Genomic DNA, 13,811 nt, shown 5'->3' with positions numbered 1-13,811 from the left:
TACACTCCCCTCTTTTGAGGTGCACTGTGTGCGCATCTATTCCCCCTCCAACCGGCCGTCGTTTACCGACCCCCAGGGCAAGCCACCACCTTCTTAGACCATTTCACCACTTCCTTTCCACTGACATCCCCACCATCATAATGGGTGACTTCAACATCCCCATTGACACTCCCCACTCGTCTGTCTCTAAGCTCCTATCCCTCACTTCCTCCTTTGGACTCACTCAATGGTCTTCCACACCCACCCACAAAGATGGCCACACACTGGACCTCATCTTCACCCGCCTCTGTTCCCTATCTAACCTCTATAACTCACCACTCCCTCTCTCTGACCATAACCTCCTCACAGTCTCGACCCTCTCCTCTCCGGGTGCACAATCCCCACTCCACAAACTCACACACCCTCGCAGAAATCTCAAACACCTTGACCTACACTCTCTCTCTGAATCCCTCCTTCCTCTCACAGACAAATTCCTTACACGATGCAGACGTTGCTGCTGCTTCATATAACACCACAATAGCTTCAGCTCTAGACTCGATCGCCCCTCTCACACACACCACACCTCGCACATTCAACAGGCAGCCCTGGCACACTAAACTTACCAAAGAACTGCGCCGGGCCTCCAGGGTTGCGGAGCGGAGATGGAAAAGGTCTCACTCCATCGAGCACTTCATCGCATTCAAGCAATCCCTCACTAATTTCAAGTCCGCACTCACTACAGCAAAACAAACCTACTTCTCATCTCCTCCCTATCTCACAACCCTAAACAGCTATTTAACACTTTCAACTCTCTCCTTCTTCCCCCAGCACCTCCTCCCTCTTCTCTCATCTCAGCCGACGACTTTGCCTCATTCTTCAAACAGAAGATTGACACCATCAGACAAAACTTTGGCCTCCTCCTCATATCTACTCAACCCTCCTCCTCCAAACTCCACTTCTCCACCATTACAGAAGGTCAAGTCTCCTCTTTACTCTCCAAATCACACCTCACCACCTGCGAACTTGACCCAATCCCATCCCACCTCATCACTAACCTCACCACAGTCTTCATCCCAACCCTAACCCACCTCTTCAATCTGTCACTAACAACCGGAGTCTTCCCCTCATGTTTCAAACATGCCGCAATCACACCCATCCTCAAAAAGCCCTCCCTTGACCCTTCCTCTCTGACTAGCTACCGCCCCATATCACTCCTCCCCTTTGCCTCAAAACTTCTAGAACAACATGTCCACCTTGAACTGTCCTCCCACCTCTCCTCCTGCTCCCTCTTCGACCGTCTACAATCTGGCTTCCAACCGCATCACTCGACTGAAACTGCCCTGACCAAAGTCACCAACGACCTACTAAATGCCAAATCCAAGCAACACTACTCCATCCTCCTCCTTCTGGACCTGTCATCTGCCTTTGATTCAGTGGACCATTCCCTCTTACTCCAGATTCTCTCATCTCTTGGCATCACAGACTTGGCTCTATCTTGGATCTCCTCATACTTAACAGACAGGACATTCAGCGTCTCCCACTCACGCACCACCTCCTCATCTCGCCCCCTATCTGTCGGTGTCCCCCAAGGTTCAGTTCTAGGACCTCTGCTCTTCTCCATCTACACCTTCGGCCTGGGACAGCTCATAGAGTCTCACGGTTTTCAGTATCACCTCTATGCTGACGACACACAGATCTACCTCTCTGGACCCGATATCTCCTCCCTACTAACCAGAATCCCACAATGTCTGTCCGCCATCTCATCCTCCTTCTCCGACAGATTTCTAAAACTCAACATGGATAAAACAGAGTTAATCATCTTTCCACCCTCTCATTCACATCCCCCATCCGACCTATCCATCAACGTCAATGGCTGTTCACTCTCCCCAGTCCCACAAGCTCGCTGCCTTGGGGTAATCCTGGACTCTGATCTCTCCTTCAAGCCACATATCCAAGCCCCTTCCACCTCCTGCCGACTCCAACTCAAAAACATCTCCCGGATCCGTGCATTCCTCAGCAAAGACTCTGCAAAAACACTAGTGCATGCCCTCATCATATCCCGCCTCGACTACTGCAACCTCCTGCTCCGTGGCCTCCCTTCCAACACTCTTGCGCCTCTCCAATCTATCCTAAACTCTGCTGCTCGACTAATCCACCTGTCCCCCCGCTATTCCCCGGCCTCTCCTCTCTGTCAATCCCTTCACTGGCTCCCCATTGCCCAGAGAATTCAGTTCAAAACCCTAACCATGGCATACAAAGCCATCCACAACCTGTCTCCCCCATACATCTGTGATCTAGTCTCCCGGTACTTACCTGCACGCAACCTCGATCCTCACAAGATCTCCTTCTCTACTCCCCTCTTATCTCCTCCTCCCACAATCGTATACAAGATTTCTCCCGTGCTTCCCCCCTACTCTGGAACTCTCTACCCCAACATATCAGACTCTCGCCGACCGTGGAAACCTTCAAAAGGAACCTGAAGACCCACCTCTTCCGACAAGTCTACAACCTGCAGTAAACACCACTGCACGACCAGCTCTACCCTCACCTAATGTATCCTCACCCATCCCTTGTAGACTGTGAGCCCTCGCGGGCAGGGTCCTCGCTCCTCCTGTACCAGTCGCTGACTCGTTTTGTTAAGATTATGTAAATGCTTTTGTTATGTATATCCCTATCACATGTAAAGAGCCATGGAATAAATGGCGCTATAACAATAAATAATAATAATAATAATAATAAATCCTCAGATCAGGAGTAGAACAGACAATTAGGCTGTCTGCCCACGTAGCGTTTTACAAGCGTATATGCTGCGGAATTTCCGCAGCGTAAACGCTTCAAAAACGCTTGGTAATCCGCCCCCCATGGTCCTCAATGACAAGCCGCAATGTCAATGCACATGCTGTGGATTTTTCCGCAGCGTTTATGCTGCGCTCAAAAATCCGCAGCATGTCCATTAATTTTGCGGACACGCAGCGTAATCGCCGCCATTGACTTGCATTGAAACGCATAATATCCGTGTCTGTACATTTGTACACACGGATTATATGCGTTTCAATGTGCGGATGGTGCCCAGGTCTAGAGGAGAGGAGACTCTCATCCAGACCTGGGTACCATAGAAACTGTAAAAAAAAGAATTTAAAATAAAAAATAAAGTTTATACTTACCTTCTGATGTCCTCCCGATGTTTTGTCTGCCACGTCCGCTCTCTTGCAATGCTCCCGCTGTTGTGAAGGACCTGCCATGACGTCACTGAGTCATGTGACCCATCACATGGCTCAATGACGTCACCACAGGTCCTTCACACCACCACGAGCCGCCCAACACACCGGAAGCGGCAGAGAGAACAACGGGAGGACAACGGAAGGTAAGTATAAACTTTATTTTTTACCATTTTATTTTTTTTTTTTTAACTAACTTGGTCACACTACTATAAATCCATGCCGGTTGCATGGATTTATATAGAGTGAACAAGTTGTCAAGCACTTTTCCAAGTGATGCTAAAATCGCTTGGAAAAGGCCTTGATAACCCGCATTCAGAAATGCATGCAAAAACGCTTTACAAACGCTTCTACCTGGCGGGAAAAACGCATGTAAAATCCGCATGCGTTTTTCCTGCGAGGCAGAAGCGTAAAAAATATACAGCATTTCTGCATCGTGGGCACATAGCCTTATAGGACATTTCATAACTTTCCCAAATTCTTATGAAAATATTTACAGCACATCCTGTTGTACTACTGTACCAGTTTATTATAAATTTTAGGAGTCGGTCCATTTTATACCGACTCCAACTCCACCAAAATGGACATAAACTCCGACTCCACAGTCCTGGCAGGATGTGCTATAAATTTTTTCATAAGAATTTGGGAAAGTTATGCAATGTCCTATAAATGTCTGTTCTGTTCCTGATCTAAGGGTCTAAACCAGTGTTTCCCAAACCCCATCCTCACGGCCGCCCACAGGTCATGTTTTCAGGATCTCCTTAGTATTACACAGGTGATTGAAGTATCATCAAGGCATCAGAAATTCTCTCACCTGTGTAATACTAAGGAGATCCTGAAAACATGACCTGTGGGGGTCCGTGAGGATGGGGTTTGGGAAACACTGGTCTAGACTTTTAGCGGAGATGAATCTGTGCTGCACTTTATGTACATGCTCAGTAGTGAGAAGTCAGTAGTCAGGGAAATTGAGGAGTCTGAGTCGGTGGTTTGGAATCCACAGCCCTGGTTTTAGGCAGGTGTTGGCTGTACAACCAGGGCTGTGGAGTCGGTAAGCCAAACTTCCGACTGCAACTCCTCAATTTCCATGACACCGACTCCCTCATACATGGCTCATGTGTTCATGATAAATTTCCTGTAGCACAGATTCATCTCGGCTAAAAGTCTAGACCAGTGTTTCCCAAACTCCAGTCCTCACGGACCCCCACAGGTCATGTTTTCAGGATTTCCATAGTATTGCACAGGTGAGAGAATTCCTGATGCCTTGATGATAGTATTGCACAGGTGATGGAAGTATCATCAAGGCATCAGGAATTCTCTCACCTGTGCAATACTATGGAAATCCTGAAAACATGACCTGTGGGGGTCCGTGAGGATGGGGTTTGGGAAACACTGGTCTAGACCCTTAGATAAGGAATAGGACATTTCATAACATTTCCAAATTCTTATGAAAAAAATATTCCCCACAAACTGCATTGAACTACTGTACCTAATTCATTATATATTTTAGGAGTTGGAGTCGGTCTATTTTATACCGACTCCACCAAAATGGACACCGACTCCGCAGCCCTGTGTCACCATTATGTATAAAACAAGTTCAACTTATGTAATTTGGTTGCAGAGGGGTTAATTAGTCTTAAACAGCATGTCTAAACCTAGATTTTCATCATTACTCTTTTGTTACAATACTCCGGAAAATTTGTATAATCTCAGACTAGCTTTTAGCTCAGGACTGTAGCGAAAACTAGAATCTCTTGAGATTATGATGAGCCAATATTCCAAAACTTTTCATAATCTTGTCACTAGTTCCACTGGATAACAGGAATATTGCCATCTTATGTATGTGATAATTACAGTTTTAGCACCAGACAAGAAGGGTTTTTAAGAAATGTATGGTACAAAGAAACATTTGTTCCTTGTAAGAGCGTCCTTTACATTTTCTGGGCTGTGAGCCATGTCTTAAGTGCTTAAAGCCAATAAACACGTCTGGTCGTCAGCTCTGGCCAAAACACGACAGCTGAACTCCTACAAAATAAGCTTTCCTTTTTAAAACTTACATACAAAAACAAGAGAACGTGTCAAAGGCTGAGAAACAACAGCTGGAGGCAACATACATCTCCAAGTCCTACAGCAAGAGTGGAGAAATGGTCAGCCTGTGCGAAGAAAGACTACTGAACTCAAGGGCCAAGCACCAGCCTCAAAAAAAGAAAAAAAAAAGAAGAAAAAGAAAATCCTTGAGTTTTTTTTAAGTCTTTGCCCAAGCTGCAACTATTTGTTTCTGGGAAAAAGACAACCACCATAATTGAAACCTGTGGGCCCCCCATTATACAGAGATTGTCAGGGAAGGGGCCGGTCTCTAGTATTATTTCCATTAGTCTCTTCCTAATGAAAAAGATAATAATGAAATTAAAGACCCAGATGTGACCCCAGCCCAAAGGTGGTTTACAGTTTTTAGAGCACAGCAATAATGTGAGCGGTATTAAAGAATAACTTTTAATAGAAATAAATAAAAAAAAAGCCACAAATATTCATAAAATTGGTAACACCATACATCAGAAAGTGAATAGTCACTGACCAACCAATCTTGACATACTCATGTTATAGTTCCACTAATCTGTAGGCTGATGTCAGCCTTCTAAATGGGACTAGCCCAATCTAATCATGAGGACAACAGATTATCAATTAATCTCATGTATCTGCCGCACAAGAATGAATAAGGGCACCCAACAGTAACACAGAGGTCACTAATGCTTAAAATAAGGACACTATTACTAGTTCGATAACAAAAGAAGGATGATCACACCCGGCATTGGTTCAGGAGTTAAGCAGTGAAATTAACAGAACACGCACTGAGCCCCTCAGCGGAAGGAAGGTCATGTATGAATTAGGATACACATTAATCCCTACAATGTGACAGATCATGTGTGGGTCGAAATAATTGGGAGTAGTCTCATCCAATCAGTAGGTCCTGCTTGCGGGATACAAGGGCATCAATGCTGCATAGGAGGCATGTAAAAGTCTGATCACAGGCCCTAGAAGTGCCTGGGAACAAATAGTCGCTCTCCCTGCAGTCCCATAAGCTCACACTCTTACGGGGGCAGACTGTAAATGTCCCTGTACATGACCCTAAAAATAAATTGATTAGTTCTCCCAACGTGTTTCCTCTGACAGGATTCATAAGAGGAATTGCATATTTCAATTATAGACCAAAAGGTAGAAGCCTGTTCACTAGCAGTGGTTCAGGCCAACATCCTCATCATTCCCCTAGGAGAATAAAGGAGTCCATAAAGCCGACCACACACATTAGATGGCTGTTGGAAGAACTATGTTTCCGCCAATGGCTCAGCCATCTCAGCTGACACTTTCACACAGGAGCTCTGGCTCTAGCCTGTGTTCCCTATGAGAAAGCTACCACGTTGGCCGATTATTTTATCGGCAGAACAAGCATTGCTAGGACTTAAAGAGCCTGTCAGCAGGTAAAGCACACATGGCCACATTAGGGCTGTGATACTGATTAAAATACCTGTGGAGAAGGAATTATATTTTATGTAATCAAGGTTTACATTTTCTTATAAATCGCCACTTCGTTCACCGGGTGGGACTGTGGGTAGGGTCTACAGTATATAAACATTGGAAATCTGTTGAGTTCCGCATTTATGAGCAAATTAATATAAAAAGGTATATCCCCATCTCTATGAGTGATTGCATACACTAGGATATACCATCACTTAACCACTTCACCTCCGGGCCATTTTCATTTTTTTGCTCCCTTTCTTCCCAGAGTCATAACTTTATTTTTTAAAAAACAATTTTTTTTTACCTGCTTCAATAGTCTCCATGGGAGACTAGAAGCTGTGATCATCTGATCGCCTGTGTGTAGCAGAATTGCTCACCGGATATGAGCGCCGACAGCTGTACTGAGCTCATATAGTAGCATCCTGGCAATGACAACCGCAAGGGTCTCCTGCAGACCCCGGGGTTGTCATACCAACCCATCAGCGACCCGCGGTCATGTGACACAGGCGCCGATGGGCTGGGACTAGTGACGTCCCTCCGCTGTGGCCATGTTAAATGCTTCGGTTGGATTGCGATTCCACCAGCAGCTGTTAGGGGCACATGACACCTGACCAGATCAGCTGTCATGTCCCTGGAAAGGTGCGTGCACCGAAGCCTGTGCCAAAGGGAGACACAAGCCATGTGCCGTACATATACGGCACATGTCGTTAAAGGGTTGTCCACTGCTTGTACAGCCCCTTTTTAAATGCAGTAGTCTTCCATGTAAAAGAAAAATACCATAAAATCACCTCCCACACATCAAGCCATGCCAGACCCGGTCTCCCAGAACTCACGTGACATTGTGATGCCACTGACAGGCTGCAGCGCTCACACTTCCCTCAATGAAACACGGATGTCTGAGTAAAGAAGCCCATCAGAAACCGCAGATTGTTATTCATGGTGAGTGCTGCAGCCAATGGTACATAAGTGCCAGGAGACCTTATGACGGCATCGTTAGAATGGAGTTGGTGCGGGAGATAAGTTTTTTTTTGTTTTACTTTAAACGGAGGATTACAGCAGTTACAAAGGGGTTGTCCAGGTAGTAGATAACTGCTTTATCCTCTGCTGTGGTTTCCCCTTTTCCTCTGCATGGGGGCTTTGGCAGCCGCTGGCTCAAATTCAGTTAAAAGGGGCCAACTGCAGTTCTCCGCACCGCTGGAAGGTCCAGAGTAAGGTCTACAAGGAAGACCTGTGAGTGGGACACAGGGTTACAGCAGCCGCTTTATTCTCTGTATACAGTGGTGTGAAAAAGGGACCTTAATCAGATTGAGATGCTGTGTCATGACGTTAAAAAGGCGGTTCATGCTCAGAAACCCTCCAATGTGGCTGAAATACAACAATTTTGCAAAGATGCTTGGGCCAAAATTCCTCCAGAGCGTTGTAAAAGACTCATTGCCAGTTATCGCAAACACTTGACTGCACTTGTTGGCCCAACTAGTTATTAGGTTTAGGGGGCAATCACTTTTTCACACAGGGCCCTGTAGGTTTGGATTTCTTTTTCCCTTAATAATAAAGACCTTCATTTAAAAACATTTTGCGTTTACTTGTGTTATCTTTGTCCTTACATTTAAATATGTTGTGTGATCTGAAACATTTAAGTGTGACAAACATACAAAAGAATAAGAAATCAGGGAGGGGGCAAACACTTTTTCACACCATTGTAGGTGACAGTCTCAGGGGTTCAACCCCCAGTGATAAGCCATCATTAAAAAAAATGGAAATACCCCTATAATAAATGCACTGGGTCCCCCTTTTCACAATAGGAGTATGTCATCAGTTTCTCTCCTTCTGTCCACAGAAATAACATGCCTGTTTTGCCAAGTGGGCATTTTTATGTGAGATTTGGCAAACACATTATCTTATATGAACATAGAAGTATGGAGTACAATAAATATTCCAAAGTAAGAAAATAGAAACCGAATTACCGGTAAGTCTAATTCTAAGATCCTCCATGACAGCACACCTGGCGGTAGCCTCCCCATCATAATTAGGGACAGGAAAACAAGAGGTTAAATAGCCCCTCCCTGATACCATCCCCAGTGTTTTCAAAGGACCATGCAGTATGAATGCTCTAGATATTTATTAACGCTAAGGATTTTTCCATAAACAAGGAAAGGGCGGGAATTACCTGTGCAGTCGTGGAGGGTCTTAGAAACCGAATTACCGGTAAGTCTAATTCTATTTTCTCCAATCCCCTCCACGACAGCACACCTGGAGTAATACCAAAGAATGAATCTTAGGGAGGGACAACAGCCTGAAGGACTTTCCTTCCAAATGCTAGGTCTTTGACATTACATCTAATTTATAATGTTTAGCAAAGGTATGGACAGACGACCAAGTAGCTGCCCTGCAGATCTGCTCGATGGATGCACTAGCCTTTTCAGCCCAAGAGACAGACATAGCTCTAGTGGAATGAGCTTTCAAGGATTCCGTAGGAGGCAAATCTTGAACTATGTTTCACAAATTGCTTTTTAATCCAAATTTGCTAGCGTATTTTTTGCAATTTTCTTCCCTTTGTTGGGGCCTCCATATTGAACAAATAAGTTCTGATCCTTCCTCCAAGTTTCAGTCTGACTCAAGTAGTGGATTATAGTCCTTCTTACGTCCAATGCGTGGAATTCTTCCTTGCTATTTGATTTTGGCAGAAGAGCGGGAGAATTATGGGCTGAGACATATGAAAATCAGACGACACCTTGGGAAGAAAAGAAGGTTCCAACTGGAGGATGATCCTGTCCTCCAAAATAGGACAATAAGGTTCTCTGATGAACAGGGCTTGGATTTCACCCACTCTCCTGGCTGTAGTCAGAGCTATAAGCAATGCTGCTTTCCATGACAATTTGTCTATGTGTGCCTCAGCTATTGGCTCGAAAGGATGCATAGCTAGGCCTCTAAGAACTATATTGAGATCCCAAGGTGGAATTATTTTAGCTCTTGTTGGATTTATCCGAGAAGCAGCTGTCATGAATCTCCTAATCCATCTGTTCTGGGCCAAATCAGTATCAAAATAGGAGCTTAAAGCCGAGACTTGTACCTTAAGTGTACTTGGTCTCAATCCTTTAGACAGACCGTTCTGCAGGAAGTCTAAGATTCTGGCCATGACCGGCCGAAAAAGATCTAATGGACGAGGTTCATACCATAGTTTGAAAGCTTTCCAGATTTGTTCATAGACGGAGTTCGTGACCGGTTTTCTGCTTTTCTGCAGTGTATGGATCCCCTCCACTGAGAAGCCTTTGGCTCTTAAGAGGGCGGTCTCAGAAGCCAAGCTGCTCAAGACAAATTTTGAGGGGCCGGATGGTAGATCGGGCCCTGATGCAGCAGATCGCGGATTTGAGGAAGCATCAACGGATCCTCCATTTTTAGACTGTTCAATGTTCTGAACCATGCTCTTTTTGGCTACATTGGAGCTATAAGAATCGTCTTGAATCTTTCGGACCTGATCTTTTGTAAGGTCCTTGGTAGCAACGTAATGGGGGGGGAAAGCATATGCGAGTGCGACTTCCCAAGGGTGAGCGAATGCATCTATCCCTGCTGCTGAATCATCGTGGTTCAAGGAGAAAAAAGCTCCTACTTTTGCCTTTTTCTGGTTCGCAAACAAATCCACCTCTGGATATCCCCATTGTACAATCATATGAAATATCTTTGCGCTCAGACTCCACTCCCCTGGATGAATGTCTTTCCTGCTCAAGCTCAATAGATCAGCCTGATAGTTGTCGGAGCCCCTCAGGTGCAGAGCCGACAAGGACAGTAGATGATGCTCCGTCCAGTGGAAGATCCTGAGATCATTTGCAATTTCCAGTTTTTTGCACTTCCCTGATGTCTCAAGTGGGCTACGGTTGTTATATTGTCCGAGTATACCCTGACATGTGACCCCTGAAGTAGAGAATTGGCCGCCCATAGGGTTTCTTCCACCGCTTTCAACTCTCTTTAGGTTCAAGGATTGTTCTGCAATTTCATGAGACCAGACTCCTTGAAAGGCCACGTGGGAGACTACTGCTCCCCATCCCCTTTTGCTTGCGTCTGTTTTGACCGATATCAAGGGAAGTTGAATCCATGTTGAACCTTTCTCCAGATTTTCTGGACAGAGCCGCCACCTTAAAGATGCTTTTACCTTCTCTGGCAGATGAATCCTGCTGGTGAGGGAACTTGGAGATCTGTTCCAACGGGAAAGGATGTAGTTTTGTAGGACCCTCGAATGCGCTTGAGCCCAAGGTACAGCTTGAATAGATGAGGTCATGGTCCCGAGGACGGACATGGAGAATTTTATTGAGACTCTGCTCCAGTTCTTCAGCGCATAAACTTTCGATCTTAACTAAATTTGTTTCTGTTTTGGCAAAAAAGAGGCTTGCTGCTGAGAGTCCAGGAGGATTCCCAAGAAGGTCTTCCTGGTGGAGGGAATCAGATCTGACTTCTTGTAATTTATCAGCCAGCCCAATGGTTCCAGAATCTGGAGGGTCATCTGAAGGTCTTTTTCCAAACTTGGAACTGAGGGAGCCATCACTAAAAAATCGTCTAAATAGGGGAAGATGCGGATATTCCGCCTTCTTAGACAAGCTACCACCTCTGCCATGGTCTTTGTGAATAAATGGGGTGCAGACTAAATTCTGAAGGGGAGTACATTGAACAGAAAATGGAGTACCCTTTGATTCTGACTTACGGCAAATCTGAGGAATTTCTTGTAGGAAGGGTGAACTGGCACATGGTAGTATGCCTCTTGCAAGTCTATTGTTGCCATGACAAATCCTTCCCCAATCAGCGAGATCGTGGACCTTATCGACTCTATCTTGAACCTTCTGTATTTCACATATTGGTTGAGATGTTTTAGATTGAGGATTATCCTGTAGGAACCTGAAATCTTTTTCAACAGAAACACTCGAGAATAATGACCTTCTCCTCGTTCCATGCGAGGCACTGGTGATATAACTTCTGAGTTTTGAAGATTATGAAGACCTGCTTCCTCAGGTTCCTCCATGGATCCAAATTCTTCTGAATTAGAGGTATCCCTAACCGTAAACTTTCTCCTTTTAGAGGGAGATGGACCCTCAGCTCTGGCTTGCGAAAATGACTGCGAGAAGGAGGCTAGGGAGGATTGTATTTCCTGCTAAACAATTCCTCTGACTGCTTCCAAAAGGGAAGGTTGTTCCTCCTTCACAATGCTGTTAGTACATTTCTGGCATAGGGGTTTCTTATGCCCTGAAGAAAGCTTTTTCCTACAAATGGCACATTTGCGAATTGTAGCATTTTCTCCCACTCTCAGTGCAGGATCCTTGTCTCCCTAAAATTAGAAAGGGGAGATTTTAAAATACAATTTGGGATCCTGCTCAAAAGAGAGTGGGGGAACAACCTTGCCCCTGAGTACTTACTGGGCCGGGTTAGCGCTGGGCTTTGAGACAACACCCTCCATAGTAGCAGAATATTCTGTCCTACCTTAATGGTGTCTTCTCATCTGGGTCTTTTATAGATGAGACTGAGATCCAGTGCCAAATTTCCACCTAGCAGGTGAAAAATCCTCCATTCCTGGGCCAAAACTGCGGTTTCCAGCTTGAATTTCCCACGGCGGCCCCATGCTTTCCACGGTGAAACACAACCGGAAGTGACGTCCCGCAGGCCGAATACCCGACTTCCGGCACATCCTGCATGCGCGCCAGAACGCTGCCATGGAGAACAGAGGAGACTCCGGCTGGGGAGCTACAGGAGGCCCCCAGCCCCAACCTCACTCAGCTTTACCCGTAGGCGCAGGCGAGTGAGTAGGTCCCGCTCCAGAGGGAACGGGAGCTGCCAGTGAAGGAAGGCCGGAGGCGATTGCTCCCTGCAGCCCGGCACAGGTAAATTTAGTAGGGCCCTGCTCGCCGGCCGCAGCCACACTAGGTAACCTCTTCATCCCATAGGGACAGGAAAACACTGGGGATGGTATCAGGGAGGGGCTATTTAACCTCTTGTTTTCCTGTCCCTAATTAGGATGGGGAGGCTACCTCCAGGTGTGCTGTCGTGGAGGGGATTGGAGAAATAAATATCAGACACTGGAAACCAGCAAATTAACACCTTAAGAACTGGCTCATTTTGGGCTTTTAGGACAAAGCATTTTTTTTTCCATTTTCTAATCATCCAAATTTTATTTTTTTGCGTCAAAACAGCGGAACGAGGGCTTGTTTTTTTTGCAAAATAAATAGTATTCGCCGGTGACGCTATTTTTAGCAACCCTTAGTGTGGAGAAGAGTAATAAAAAAAGAAAAAAAAACAAGCAATTCTGATTTAAGTTTCATGGTATTCACATGCTGCACAAATTGTATTGAGTGGGTCAGCACACATGTTCACAATGCAGGATAAATATTATATACAGTTATAGGTGTTGCTGCAGATGCAAGAATAAAAAATGTGTGTATTTTGGGGAAGGTGTTTTTTTTCAGGTTAAACAAATGTTATTAAAAAAGTAACAATAAATCTTTTTTAACCATATTAGCAAACAAACAAGTTTAAAAATATTAAAAACATTTAAAACAAACAATATACACATATGACTTAAATCAAGGGGTTCGGGTATAATAACCTTCAAGTATAAAGAACCTCTTGTTTTTGCAGGAACGACAGTTTATTATATATGGTATATCAACATACACTGGACTTGCCAATATTGTTACTTTTCTAATTTGTTGGGAGTGCACGGCCTCCGCTTTTGCTCCGCGTCTTTTCTCTCACTTGTTACAATTTGGCTTCATGTGGGGCCTCTGTAGCACCCCTCTACACATATATTTATATTTCTACGCTGCTGTGCCTGCCTAAAAACTTAGCCTTTCCCAGCTGTGTATATGAGATGGGCTCCTGCAGATGACATTGCTGGGCATTCAGCATGAAGGATACGTCCACCATGGAGCACATATGACATGTTAATCGGATTAAGAGGTTAAAGGGATAGTCTGCTACTTGGACAACCCCTTCTCAATTACTAAATTTTCCTGTGTAAAATAATAATAGCCTGTACCCACCTCTGGTGTCAGTCCAACAACGTGTGCGCCGGGTCTCCCGCGATGTTGTTATGCACCGTTTGCCTTGGTTCAGACAAAACCG

The 13,811-nt window shown here is 45.1% G+C and overlaps 1 protein-coding gene across 1 annotated transcript in view; it reads right to left on the bottom strand.

Annotated features, from left to right (window-relative positions):
* The window catches only part of GPR161 (G protein-coupled receptor 161), a 38,515-nt gene that overhangs the window by 15,102 nt on the left and 9,602 nt on the right, over positions 1-13,811 (bottom strand). The window lies entirely within an intron of this gene.

This window comes from Phyllobates terribilis, unplaced genomic scaffold (genome assembly GCF_046119375.1).
Source record: "Phyllobates terribilis strain yellow unplaced genomic scaffold, ASM4611937v1 Scaffold_2__4_contigs__length_985480577, whole genome shotgun sequence".
In the NCBI taxonomy this organism is placed as follows: Eukaryota; Metazoa; Chordata; class Amphibia; order Anura; family Dendrobatidae; genus Phyllobates; species Phyllobates terribilis.
The sequence above is the reverse complement of the archived record's forward strand: the minus strand, read 5'-3'. Positions and strand labels throughout refer to the sequence as shown.